This window comes from Lepidochelys olivacea (genome assembly GCF_965140295.1).
Source record: "Lepidochelys olivacea isolate rLepOli2 genome assembly, chromosome: 10".
Taxonomy (NCBI): domain Eukaryota; kingdom Metazoa; phylum Chordata; order Testudines; family Cheloniidae; genus Lepidochelys; species Lepidochelys olivacea.
In genome coordinates, this window is record NC_140420.1 from 39,654,628 (window position 1) to 39,666,651 (window position 12,024).

General features: G+C 48.7%; 1 protein-coding gene and 1 long non-coding RNA gene across 3 annotated transcripts in view; one reads left to right on the forward strand and one right to left on the reverse strand.

The window, feature by feature from the left end:
• LOC311526886 (coiled-coil domain-containing protein 33-like) overlaps nucleotides 1–12,024 on the reverse strand; it is a gene marked incomplete at its 5' end in the record, with an annotated part of 412,533 nt that overhangs the window by 69,256 nt on the left and 331,253 nt on the right. The window lies entirely within an intron of this gene.
• Nucleotides 672–6,180, forward strand: LOC311527796. 2 transcript variants are annotated; one of them, XR_014713448.1, is made up of 3 exons: nucleotides 672–1,154; nucleotides 2,840–3,056; nucleotides 3,960–6,180. It is a non-coding gene; the product is annotated as an uncharacterized lncRNA (long non-coding RNA). The 2 variants fall into 2 exon arrangements; XR_014713449.1 differs by lacking the exon at nucleotides 672–1,154 and having other exon boundaries at nucleotides 1,807–3,056.

Genomic DNA, 12,024 nt, shown 5'->3' on the forward strand with positions numbered 1-12,024 from the left:
CTTTCAAATGTTGCTTTGCACAGCACAACTGAGATAAAGGCTACATATCCACATCTGTCATTCCTACACCTTTGAATTTACTGGCAGTCGGATGTTTGCTAGTTTCTTTTTAAATGTACAATCCTCAGAAGCTTTCCCTCCCTTTTAGCAATCACACGTGGATTTATAGTCTTTCAGCCACTTGAACAAGATATTTTTCCTCCATATTTGCTTAGGCTTTTTTATTTATTTTACAGATTGCTAGGTGACACTTTGATGTATTCAATTAGTTTCAAAAGATTAGTATTCATCTTTGGGCATGTGAAGAAACAGTGCAGTGAAAAACCACTGCAGGAGGCCCTGCTGGGTTTATCACCTCCACAGGAGGCCAGGGGGAGTTTGTAGGCATTGGCATGCCCACATCAGGCCTTGCAGGCATTACATTTTCTATAGGCTGCGCCTGTGGATGCCTGAACCAAACCTCAGGCAGATTAAAATGCCCAAAATGGGCAGCCTGGCAACTAAAACATCCCTCCCTCTTCTTCTAGTTAGAGCCTTCCATGCACCTAGAGCACCCCTTGGGCCAATCCAGAGCCTCTTTTGGGGGCTGATCCAAACCCCACTGGAATCACTGCTTTCAGGAGACCCGTGCCCCAGAGCTCACTCTGTCTAATCTGTGCCATGATCACAAAGTGCTATCTGAGGCCTGAAGGGTTAATGTCTAGCTATTCCACCTGGAAGCAGGCAGGGCACACCCTGACTGTTTCCTAGAAGCAATGCACACATTGCTCTATCCAAAGACAAGGGCTAGATATGAACCCTGAGAACTTGATTGTTTGGACAGCAACTGTGGGAGGTTTTTTTAGCCTGGGCTCAAGGCCTGAGAACCAGGATTGTAGTAGATAGAGGATGGTAACTAAGCATATGAATCAACGTCATACATTCCTTTGTGTAGCAGTGTGTAATGCTTAGGGGGAGAAATATAATAAAAGGAGAAGGTGGAAGGCGGGGGGGCAGAACAGCCCATCTCCGCTGACCAGCCTGTTTGCTTGCATAAAGCTGTGTTCTGTCTCATCACTGAACCGCCACAACTGGCGCCCAAACGTGGGGCCCTCAGCACTCACCTCGCCCGGCAAGGGTTTCAGACGCGTCACTCATCCGCTTCGTGGATCCCGGTGAGTATTTTTCATTGTGGTAAGTATGGGAAGCTCCCTCTCTGCTTTGCAAGTGCAACACCGCAATGAGCTGCAGTATTTGCTGCGTAAGGCTCAGCATGACTGCCCGGCTCGAGAACTCACTCTCCTGCTACAGGAGGTGCATGCCAAGTGCCCGTGGTATCCTGAAGCCGGAAGCCTTAAGCTAGCGGACTGGGAGCGATTGGGCCAGACATTGCACGAAGAGCCTCGGGCGCCCGTGCAGGCTTTACATGCCTGGCACCTCTGCCGCGACGTGGTACAGCGTGTCGCCTCGGACAGACCCTCCCTCGCGAGGCTGGTGCTCTCGCCGCCCCCGTCCGCCCCTGCAGCCATCCCTCCCCCTGCTTCACCCCCAGTGCCTCTATTACCACCGCCTCCCTGGCCTTCCCCACCGGAGCTGGTGTGTGATCACCCTCCCCCCGTGGGGCCCCCCAGAGGGTCATCTGCATCTGCTCAGAAGCTTTCGCTGGTGCAACAAATGGTTCACGCAGCGAAAGCTCGATTAGATCTTACAGCAGAGGAGCTGGCTGATCTGGTCTCCGTTTGCCCGGTGACCTGGCAGAATGATGACCAGGGCAACCCCGTGGGCACCTGGACCACTCTGCCATACTCGGTGGTTAGAGAGGTAAAGAAAGCAATTCGTGAATTTGGCCTGACTAGCACCTTTGTGCGTGGTCTCATTGAAGGGATGGGTACTGGGTACTCCCTAATCCCTGAGGATTGGAAAACGCTGCTGCGCATGATGTTGTCACCCAGTCAGTATGTTATTTGGCTTAGTGAGTATCGGCAGATGGCAGAACGCCAAGCTCAGGTACATAGAGAGATAAATAAAAAAAGGGGAGGGCCAGTTTGCTACTATTGAGATGCAGTCTCAACTCCCTCAGGCCGTCTTCCCCATTATTTCCACCTGTGCCCAGCATGCTTTCAAGAAGGTCCCGGATTCAGGCAAGCCTACCAAAAGCTTTGTCAGTATCCGTCAGGGTGCCTTAGAGTCCTTTTTGGATTTTACCAACAGATTGCAGGAGGCTATCCTCCGACAGGTGGATAACACTGAGGCAGCTCACGAGCTCCTGTTAAAATTGGCAGTTGAAAATGCAAATGAGGATTGCCGCTGTGCTCTCCAGGCAGCACAAGCCTCTGGTATTTTAGAGCTCTCAGACATGCTGCGGGCGTGCCAGAACATTGGCACACAAGCCCACAAGGCTGGAGTTCTGGCTGCCGCCCTCAGAAAAACTGGGAAGGAGGGGAAGCGCTGTTACCGCTGTGGTAAGGAGGGTCATTTTCAGCGGGAGTGCCGCTCATCTAAGGCACCAGCCCGACCCTCAAAGAAGTGCCCCAAGTGTGGGAAAGGTTATCACTGGGCTAATCAGTGTCGTAGCGGGTCGGGAAACCGCGCGACGGGTCCCCCCCGAACCCAGGGCCAAACGGGGGTGTTTCCTACTCAGGCAATCGCTCCTCTGCCTTGGAATCCGTAGACTCTATGAGGGCAGCGACTGCTGGAAGTGCAGGGCTTGATTTGATCATGCAGGAGGACACTGACTTTCGGCTGCCAGGGGAGGTCTGTGCCATACCTACACAGGTGATGGGACCTCTCCCTGCCGGCTTTGTAGGTCTTGTTCTCCCTCGCTCACATGCTGGGAAACAGGGCTTTTTTGTCATTCCAGGGGTCATTGATGCTGATTACACTGGCATTATTAAGGTTCAGGTGTGGACTCATCTTCCACAGTCGCTCCCGCGTGGACGGTCAATTGCACAGTTGATTTTAGTCCCCTATCAGGTGCCAGCTGCCGAGGATCGAACTCGGGGCGGAGGAGGCTTTGGATCGACGTTGTCTCACTCGCCGTCTCACAGCGCGTCTTCTCCACTTGTTGCTCTGACAATGTCAGTCCACCCCTCAAAACCTCAGTTAACACTTCTCTTAAATGATGTTCCTTTTACAGGGCTGGTGGACACTGGAGCTGACGTTACAGTGATTCGTGATCTGGAGTGGCCAGTTAGTTGGCCTACGGTTCCTTCTAAAGAGTTGTGGGGGATTGGGGGTAGCAAACCCGGGCGCCAAAGTTTGTCTTGGGTCACGGTCTCTAAACCAGGAGGCCGTGCCCTTGCTACAATCCGCCCTTTTGTGCTCCCTGTCCACCTCAATATTTGGGGCCGTGATTTACTTACAAAGTTAGACACCACCCTTGATATTAACATCTGATGGCCCAAAACCCTCCCTCACCCACCGTGCCCTCCGCCTTACCCTTGGTATGGCAATCCTTAGAGCCTGTATGGATTGACCAGTGGCCCCTCCCTCTAGAAAAGCTGAAAGCGCTTCATTCACTTGTGCAGCAGCATTTGCAAGCACAGCGATTGGAGAGCTCCACCAGTCCCTGGAACACCCCGGTGTTTGTTATTAAGAAAAAATCAGGTGCTTGGCGGCTGTTACATGATTTAAGGGAAATAAATAAACGCATCCAACCTATGGGCCCCTTGCAATTTGGCTTACCAAATCCAAATTTAATTCCTCAAACCGATCAACTTTGTGTGTTAGATTTAAAAGATTGTTTTTTTACCATCCCCCTTTGCCCTCAGAATTAGCTGCTGTTATTTTGGCCTTTCAACCTTTTGCTGATTGTCCCTTTGATTTAATTGTGGATACCCATTATGTTTATTAGGTAATTGCTCATTTACCCCTTGCCCTCATTACCCCTCAGGTTGATGCAGACCTCCTTCACCTGTTTTGTTTTTGCAGCACCTTTTTGCCACTTGTTATTTCCCTTACTTTGTTGCTTATATTTGCAGTCATACCCCTCTGCCTGGGCCACTCACTGAGGGCAATGCACGCGCCGATCGCGCGTTGCGTGGTCAGGTAAATTCCCTTTTTTCTGACCCCATTGAAAGCCATGCCTTTTTTCATCAGTCTGCCTCTGTTTTGGCCCGGCAGTTTCACATTCCTGCTGATCATGCACGTTCCATTGTTCGTTCCTGCCCCCACTGTGCTGCTGCTGCTCCTACTTTTTCTTATGCCGTTAACCCTCGAGGTACCGCAGCAAATCAGCTGTGGCAAATGGATGTTACTCATGTGCCACAATTCCGCCCCTATTCATTTTTACATGTTTCCGTTGATACTTATTCAGGCTTCCTTTGGGCAACCCCACAACGTGGGGAAGCCACTAACAAAGTTATTCACCATTTGCTGGCCTGCTTTTCTGTTATGGGTCGCCCCTGCCAAATTAAAACAGATAATGCCCCAGCCTACTGCTCTGCAGCCCTCTCCACCTTTTGTGCCCGCTGGGACGTCCGTCTTAAACACGGAATCCCTTATAATTCCACGGGCCAAGCCATTGTTGAACGTGCCAATCACACACTCAAAACCTTGCTAGATAAACAATTAAAACAAGGGGAGCTGCGTCTCCGAACCTTAGGAGACATTCAACAACAAATGCATATCCTCTTGTTTACTTTAAATAATTTAACACTGAATGCAGATCAGCAGACCCCTGCGGATCGGCATTTTCACAAATCTGAGGTACTGGAAAGACCGCGTGTCTTTTACCGTCAGCTGCCCGATCCACAGTGGCTGGGCCCAGCACCTCTAATCACTTGGGGTCGGGGATATGTTGCTGTGTCTCTCCCTGCAGGACCGTTGTGGGTTCCAGCCCGGTGTGTGCGACCGGCACTGAAACAACATGGCGTGGCACCAGGGGCTGTCGAATCCCATGCCAGAGTTTCAGCTGACCTTGGAGGAGACCGCGTTGCCCCCCGAGTCGACAACGACGGGACGGCAACGGAGGAGGCGTAGCGTCCCAAGCCAGCCCGTGACATGGGGAGCAGTAAAAGCATTGGTCGCCACGGCTCAACGAAAACTGGCAGCAGATCAGCAGCCAGAAACTCCTAAGACTTTGTTTGTGGCGATTCTCGCCCAAATCACTGCTAATTCTGTGATGATTGTGTGCCTTTTGTGCCTGCTATTTCCTGTAGGGGTTGGCTCGGAAGCGCCTCCCCCGTTACAAGCCCGAAGGAGAATAAGACACTGTTCTCTGCTTATGCTAATCTTTCCTCCCAGTACTCTAGCATGGCTAATTGGGACCCGGCCAACTATACTCTGCCTCGCACGGCTATATCCCTCCACACACCGTACCCGGCCGGGGCTCACAATGTCACCTGTGCGCGTGTAGTTAACTGCACTAGTACAAAGGTGCCCTTGGGCTGTCAAAAAATTTCTCAATCCCTTTTAAATTGTTCCCATGCTGTTAATGTTTCATATATTTATGGCCATATCATCCTACCATCAGGATGGGTTTTTACTTGTGGTTCATGCACCTTTAATTATATTCCTGCAAATTTAAGTGATGGCACCCTTTGCTGTCTTAGTAGAATGATACTTATATTGCCTTTTGCTGGTCACAATTGTAGTAAAAGAAGTGTACCCCTTTTAGATGATTATATTGCAGATGTTAAGCTTTTGGTTATTTTGTGTTTGTAATCATTGGGCTTATTTTTTGTTGCTGCTGTGTATAATGTATTCCTTCCTTGTTAAGACTTTGTAAAATTTTGCCCTGGAAAGCTCCCCAGGTTATGTCCTTGTCTGTCTGGGAGTTAAATAGCATGACAAAACAAATTGACGGCTACCATGAGATGGCCAACTATCAATAAATAAAAAACGGGGAGATGAAGGGTTAATGTCTAGCTATTCCACCTGGAAGCAGGCGGGGCACACCCTGACTGTTTCCTAGAAGCAATGCACACATTGCTCTATCCAAAGACAAGGGCTAGATATGAACCCTGAGAACTTGATTGTTTGGACAGCAACTGTGGGAGGTTTTTTTAGCCTGGGCTCAAGGCCTGAGAACCAGGATTGTAGTAGATAGAGGATGGTAACTAAGCATATGAATCAACGTCATACATTCCTTTGTGTAGCAGTGTGTAATGCTTAGGGGGAGAAATATAATAAAAGGAGAAGGTGGAAGGCGGGGGGGCAGAACAGCCCATCTCCGCTGACCAGCCTGTTTGCTTGCATAAAGCTGTGTTCTGTCTCATCACTGAACCGCCACAGAGGCCCAGTTCCTCAAAGATATGGGAGATAGGAGCCTAAATACCTATGAGGATCTGTGCCTGGGTGCCCAGTCCTCTCCTACATGCAGCATATGAACTCCAGACATCACCGAGATGAAAATTTCCACCATCTGGGTGAAATTCACCACCCTTCAGAAGGCTGATGCAAATCCTACCCCCACCTAAATCCCATGTAGGAAACTCTTTGGAGCCTGAAGTGGTACACTGGTCTCAGGCTGGCCGCTGAACAGGGGTGCTTCAGTTATTGTAAAACCTGAATGAGACTCCAGACCATAATGCTCACAAGATGGCCTGAAGTTCTCTGAATCTCTCCCAAACTGGAGGAGATAACTTAAAAATGACCCACCCAACCTTTCCAAGCAGAAGCAAAGGCAGCAGTCCTCACTGAATATAATGCAATGAATGAAATGGGGGAGATCTGGTGCTACATCCCTTTGGAAATATGGCATTGGAAAACTGAAATTGGTTCCAAAGCTCCTTCTCCAGTACCACCTTTGGTGTTGGTGCACACTGTGTTGGCACCAGTACAGTCTTCAGATGCCATTCAGCCTTGGGCTTTACATCTACATCTAGCTCTCCTGCTGCTTATGTGATTGTCACCAAATGGTCCTATAAAATACGTGGCCAAGAGAATGGCACAGGTGAGAAATTTCAGGTTGGTTGGTTCACAATTGACCAATGGAAATAAAGTTTCAGTCATCTTCAGCAGGCTGATTGAACCCTTGCCGTGCTCAGAAAGTCCATAAGTAAAGGGCATCCTGGTTACCTGAGACACAAGAGGCAGGAACTAGGAGAGACTGGAAAGCACATCTACTTGGCCAGGAGCTCCGATCAAGAGAGAAAGGTGCTTTACTGTCCAGCTCTTGCTGGGCGAGCCCATGATCACACTGAGACTGAAAGTGGGGAGAGAGTGATGGAAGCCAAGTGAGATGTGATGGCGAGAGAAAGACTGGCGGAGCAGACCTGACAGCCTTCCGATAGCATAGACAGAGCTATCAATGGAGAGGGAGAGCAGCACTAAGAGCAGCACTGGGGCGTGGCTGAGAAACACTGCTGTACATGAGCTCCAACAAGAGGGGCAAAGATAAGCGGCTCCTGCTCCTTGTTAAAGCTGCTGGGGTAGGCATATGAGTATGGCCTCATGGGGAGAAGTTCCGGACTGGCTCTCTAGATCTGCAAAAAGAAAAGGAGTACTTGTGGCACCTTAGAGACTTACCAATTTATTTGAGCATGAGCTTTCGTGAGCTACAGCTCACTTCATCAGATGTATGCCGTGGAAACTGCAGCAGACTTTATATATACACAGAGAATATGAAAAAATACCTCCTCCCACCCCATTGTCCAGCTGGTAATAGCTTATCTAAAGTGATCATCAGGTGGGCCATTTCCAGCCCAAATCCAGGTTTTCTCACCCTCCACCCCCCCACACAAATTCACTCTCCTGCTGGTGATAGCCCATCCAAAGTGACAACTCTTTACACAATGTGCATGATAATAAAGTTGGGCCATTTCCTGCACAAATCCAGGTTCTCTCACCCCCCCCCCACCCCCCTCCCAAAAACGACACACACAAGCTCAGTATCCTGCTGGTAATAGCTCATCCAAAGTGACCATTCTCCCTACAATGTGCATAATGAAGGTGGGCCATTTCCAGCACAAATCCAGGTTTTCTCACATCCCCCCCACCCCCATACACACACAAACTCACTCTCCTGCTGGTAATAGCTCATCCAAACTGACCACTCTCCAAGTTTAAATCCAAGTTAAACCAGAACATCTGGGGGGGGGGGGGTTGTAGGAAAAAACAAGAGGAAATAGGCTACCTTGCATAATGACTTAGCCACTCCCAGTCTCTATTTAAGCCTAAATTAATAGTATCCAATTTGCAAATGAATTCCAATTCAGCAGTTTCTCGCTGGAGTCTGGATTTGAAGTTTTTTTGTTTTAAGATAGCGACCTTCATGTCTGTGATTGCGTGACCAGAGAGATTGAAGTGTTCTCCGACTGTGCTGGAAATGGCCCACCTTAATTATGCACATTGTAGGGAGAATGGTCACTTTGGATGAGCTATTACCAGCAGGATACTGAGTTTGTGTGTGTGGGTTTTGGGAGGGGGGTGAGGGGGTGAGAGAACCTGGATTTGTGCAGGAAATGGCCCAACTTTATTATCATGCACATTGTGTAAAGAGTTGTCACTTTGGATGGGCTATCACCAGCAGGAGAGTGAATTTGTGTGGGGGGGTGGAGGGTGAGAAAACCTGGATTTGTGCTGGAAATGGCCCACCTGATGATCACTTTAGATAAGCTATTACCAGCTGGACAATGGGGTGGGAGGAGGTATTTTTTCATATTCTCTGTGTATATATAAAGTCTGCTGCAGTTTCCACGGCATACATCTGATGAAGTGAGCTGTAGCTCACGAAAGCTCATGCTCAAATAAATTGGTTAGTCTCTAAGGTGCCACAAGTACTCCTTTTCTTTTTGCGAATACAGACTAACACGGCTGTTACTCTGAAACCTCTCTAGATCTGGTGCAGGAGAGGTAGGGATGTGTGGTGGGTACAAGCACCTGCAGCCTTTCATCCGGACACCCTGCCAAGAAAGGACTTAAAGGGAACATGAGTTAACCTCTCTCCCTTAAAGGACAGCATCCCCTGGGGTGGATGGAGGAGGAGAGCAACTGCTGCATTTCAAAACTAGCGAAGGGTATTGGAGCCCCTGGCCTGAATGGCCTCTCAACATTGTCATCAACAAGAACCAGAGTCAGATCCAGAGGGTGGGCCAGTGCTTCAAGCCCTAGCCAGAGACCCTGCTCTGCCACAGCCTTTCTGTGTGACTGGGGGCATGTCCCTTAGCATCTCTCTGCTTAAGCCCCCATCACCCTTCTCTCCTCCCAGGGCTGGGTGAAGATAAATACATTAAAGGCTGGGAGGTACTCAGATACTGTGATGATGGGGGCCAGATAAGCACCTTAGACAAATCTTGCAAAGGGCCCTTGTCTTTATAATGGGCTGAACCAAAAGTCTGGGTGTAACGTCCAGCTCCTAATCCTGTGGCTTGAGCCCATCTCTAGGTAGCCCAAGGCTCTCACAGCCCTTCCCCTTCTTTCACCAGCTCTTTCTTCTCTGTGCAGAAATACCAGCACACACATCATGGCTGTGGGTCCCATTTATAGAGGGACCCAGTTTATGCCCCAGCCTCCAGACCTAGTCACTCTCCTCGCATCCTGATCTCTGTGGGCGTTTAGGGGGCTGGTGGTTGGACACATTATGATCAGTAGTACTTGGGGGCTTTCTTGGGCAGTGGCAGCTTGACAAGCACAGCGTGTTATTTCTTTGCATTGCATATTGCCAGTGTGTGAAGTGCTGGGGGTGGAAGAAGGGAGCTGTCAAAATATATATACAATCAATGTGCATGCATTATAGGTAATGGTCTAGCCCGGGCATGCCTTGGTATAATGATCGCCCTTAATGGCATTTATTGTAAGCACAGTATCTATAAATCTTATGATCACATATTCATGGCCTTTAATTATGTACACTCATTACCTCTCCAACTCACCTTTGGAAGAATCCAACTGCAATCACTTGGGCAGGATGAATCAGTCAATAAGGCTGACAGGGCCCACCCTCCACCCCGCACCCCCCCTCAGCACCCTCTGTTTGTCTGTAATGTCACAAGAGAGAGACTTCTAACCTTGGAGCTATATAACTTATGCTGGTTACCCAGCAGGCTTGCACTGCGCTGCAGCCAATGCTGGGATCTGCTGGCCATCCTGAGCATTGACTGGCATAGCCCCTGCCAACCACAGGACCTGATTTTCAGAGCAGCAGAGCACTCACCGCTCCACAGACATCAATGGAAGCTGCAGGCAATCAGCACCTCTGAAAATCAGGCCCCTCAGCTTTTAATTTACTGGCTGAGGAGCAACGTTTCTTGTGGCAATTGACAGGGGTTTCAGGGATCCTCCTGAGTCTTTTATTACCACCTGGCTAGATCTCTCGGGTTCACTGTACCTGCTGATCAGGGTGTGTGCAAGAGCCTGGCTTCACTGAGCCTTAGGAGTGTGATGGTGCAGGTGGAAATGGCAGTGCCTTTCCAGCTGTTAACTGCCCCCTGCCAGTTGGAGAGGGAGTGGCCGACTGGATCCCTGAGAATGGCTGGTTATCCTTATGCATTAGAAATCATTTGCTCCGCTAATTAAAGAAGTGCCCTCTGTTTGCCCTGGGAAACGACCAAGGCTGAGCCTTCAGCCATTTGTGTGAGCAAAACTTATCTGCAAGCGGCTATGGGAAGAATCCTACCCCAGCTACTGCAGCTGCAGGGGCACCAGTGGGACTGGCGTGAAAAGGGCAGGGCTTGAGGAGATGGCACAACCTGGGTAGTGAAGCAGGATGCAGTTAGGAGCAGGGCATGGGGAAGGGCAGGGTCAGTGCTGTGTGGAGTCTCCTGCCTTCTTCCCTCAGTGGGCTGTGCCAGGGTGTGCAGATGGTTGCTACAGCCAGTAGACTGAAGGTGCCTCCATGAGAACCAACCCAATGCTGAGGGCACCCAATCGGGCCCCGGGCATGGATTGGTAGCCTGGGAGGTGAAGAGTCCATCCTCTGCTCTATCGTCTGTCTAGAACATACATAAAATAAGAACATAAGAATGGCCATACAGGGTCAGACCAAAGGTCCATCTAGCTCAGTGTCCTGTCTGCCGACAGTGGCCAATGCCAGGTGCCCCAGAGAGAATGAACAGAACAGGTAATCATCAAGTGATCCATCTCCTGTCGCCCATTCCCAGCTTCTGGCAAAGAGAGGCTAGGGACACTGTACCTGCCCATCCTGGCTAATAGCCATTGATGGACCTATCCTCCATGAATTTATTTAGTTCTTTTTTGAACCCTGTTATAGTCTTGGCCTTCACAACATCCTCGGGCAAAGAGTTCCATAGGTTGACTGTGTGTTGTACTTTTGTTTGTTTTAAACCTGCTGCCTATTAATTTCATTTGGTGACCCCTAGTTCTTGTGTTTTGAGAGGGAGTAAATAACACTTCCTTATTTACTTTCTCAACACCAGTCATGATTTTATAGACCTCTATTATATCCCCCCTTGGTCATCTCTTTTCCAAGCTGAAAAATCCCAATCTTATTAATCTCTCCTCATACGGAAGCTGTTCCACACCCCTAATAATTTTTGTTCCCCTTTTCTGAACCTTTTCCAATGCTAATACATCTTTTTTGAGATGGGGTGAGATGCACACAATATTCAAGATGGATACTATATAGATTTATATAGAGGCAATATGATATTTTCTGTCTTATTATCTATCCCTTTCTTAATGATTCCCAACATTCTGTTAGCTTTTTTGGCTGCTGCACATTAAGTGCCTGTTTTCAGAGAACTATCCTCAATGACTCCAAGATCTCTTTCTTGACTAGTTACAGCTAATTTAGACCCCCTCATTTTATATGTATAGTTGGGATTATGTTTTCCAGTGTGCATTACTTTGCATTTATCAACATTGAATTTCATCTGCCACTTTGTTGCCCAGTCACTTAGTTTTGTGCAGTCCCTCTGTAGCTCTTCACAGTTTGCTTTGGACTTAACTATTTTGAATAGTTTTGTATCATCTGCAAATTTTGGCACCTCATTGTTTACCCCTTTTTCCAGATCATTTAAGAATAAGTTGAAAAGTACTGGTACAGACCCTTGGGGGACACCACTATTTTCCTCTCTCCATTCCGAAAACTAACCATTTATTCCTATGCTTTGTTTCCTATCTTTTAATCAGCTCCCGATCCAT